We start from the raw sequence: 2026 nt of genomic DNA, 5'->3' as shown, positions 1-2026 counted from the left end.
CATATAAGGTCCCCTTCAGAAAATGACTTTAACGCTCATTACTGGCTTAAAAATACTTGTATATAGATGAAATTCGACATAAATAAGTTTCATTCGAGTCAAACGAGGTTTGATGGTGGGTATTAGGGTTCTATAAATCGACTTTCGAATAATCGAACAATCGACTTTTTGTCGAAGTCGACTATTTTGTTCCAAAAAAGTCGATAACTCGACTATCGTCTATGAAAAAAGCCGAAAAGTCGACTTTGTAATAAAAGTCGGAAGGTCGGAAAGTCGACAAAAGTCGAAAAAACTCAAAAATTGCAACAAATAGAAAAAATATAAATAAAAATTTTTTATTAATAATAATAATAATAATATAATGTTAAATGGCAACATTATAAATTTACGCTTCTGGCAACTTTATAAATATTTAACTCTGGTCGGAAAAAGTCGAAAATAGTCGGAAAAAGTCGAAAAAAGTGGAAAATAGTAGAAAAGTCGGAAAAAGTCAAAAAGAAGTCGAAAAAAGTGGAAAATAGTAGAAAAGTCAAAAAAGTCAGAAAGTCGAAAAGTCGACTATTTATAAAATATTAAAAGTCGAAAAATCGACTTTTAATTAAATGAAAAAGTCGAAAAATCGACTTTCAACTATATGCAAAAAGTCGAAAAGTCGACTTTTCATAAAACGCAAAAAGTCGAAAAGTCGACTTTTCGTTTCAACTATAGAACCCTAGTGGGTATATAATCATAGTTGCCAGATAATTTGGATGCAAAATCGTCAAATTTCGTGAAAAAAATCTTCAAAATCATCAATAGAATTTTGGAAATCTTCAAACTATTTGTTACAGATAGTAAACATATTTGATGGTATTTATACTAATTTTTTATACCTTAGTTCAACTACTTCTGTTAATCGATATTTTTATTAATTTCAATTGATTTTATTATTATCTGTATAACTGGACAAATATATTTCAAAATTCCTTATATCGAGTTCCTGTAAACATTGTGATATGATCAAATTATTTTTATTTATTTACATTAAAATATAAAAATAAGGAGTATAATGTGATCTAAAAGACTCAAATCACGTATAATTATGATTTTATGGTTACAATGCGCTATGCTTCAAAAAGCTGACCCAAAAAGAATTTGGGGCACGTAAAACATTAATGTTTGGTAAACTTCGTAAATTTTTACGATCAACAACTTCAAAATTTAAAAAAAAGTCCGTCCTCTTTACAGTATGAAAACTTTTGCGATTTTCTGGTAAATTTACTTTTTGTTATGAAGTGTATTTTTTCAAATATTTCAAAATTTAGCAAATATCGTTAAATATTGAAGAATAAAAATTTAAAGTTGGATAGTAATTTATAATTATAATAAAGGCTTAGTTAGTTTGAAAGTTCCGTAACGTTTCCGTTCTGTGACGTTCCCTTGACTGTTTATGTGTAGTTAGTTTATACGTAAGAACTGTTTTTAAGAATAAGCAAAAAAGCAACTCTGATTTGTTGTGTCAAAAACCAGAGTTGATTTTCTTTCTCGTCGTCCATTTTAAAAAAAACGATATACAAACTTCTTGGCCAATGATTATCAGTGGACACATTTATAACGAATTTTAATAATTAAATTAATATAATTATAAAAAGTAAAAACACGATTTTTTAATCTCTTTCTTGGTCTTTTCTTTTTTTTCTATGGCATTTATGTTGAAAGTAATGTCAACTTTGATATTTTCTTTGACATATTTAAGAGTTTTATCTCTCTTACTTTATAGTTTTCGCGTTTTTTTTTTTAATTTTAAACTTCATAGCATTTAGTATAATTTTTTTAATAAATATTTACTAATAATTTTAAATTAATCGTAATAATTAAAATTTTTTGGATGTACATTATTTTTAAAACATTAACATCACGGTTTTTTTCTTATTTACATCTTTTTTGTATTTTATGTCAGCTGTTTATAGCTGTCACTTAACGTTGCGGATTGAATTCTGTTTTCTACAGGTTCATCCGCAACGCAACTTCAACGTTACGGCCAAAC

General features: G+C 27.0%; 1 protein-coding gene across 1 annotated transcript in view; it reads left to right on the top strand.

Moving 5' to 3' along the window:
* The window catches only part of LOC124421441, a 17290-nt gene that overhangs the window by 1310 nt on the left and 13954 nt on the right, over positions 1 to 2026 (top strand). The window lies entirely within an intron of this gene.

Source organism: Lucilia cuprina, chromosome 2 (assembly GCF_022045245.1).
Source record: "Lucilia cuprina isolate Lc7/37 chromosome 2, ASM2204524v1, whole genome shotgun sequence".
Taxonomy (NCBI): domain Eukaryota; kingdom Metazoa; phylum Arthropoda; class Insecta; order Diptera; family Calliphoridae; genus Lucilia; species Lucilia cuprina.
Note: the sequence above shows the minus strand (reverse complement) of the source record. Positions and strands in the feature narration are given on the sequence as shown.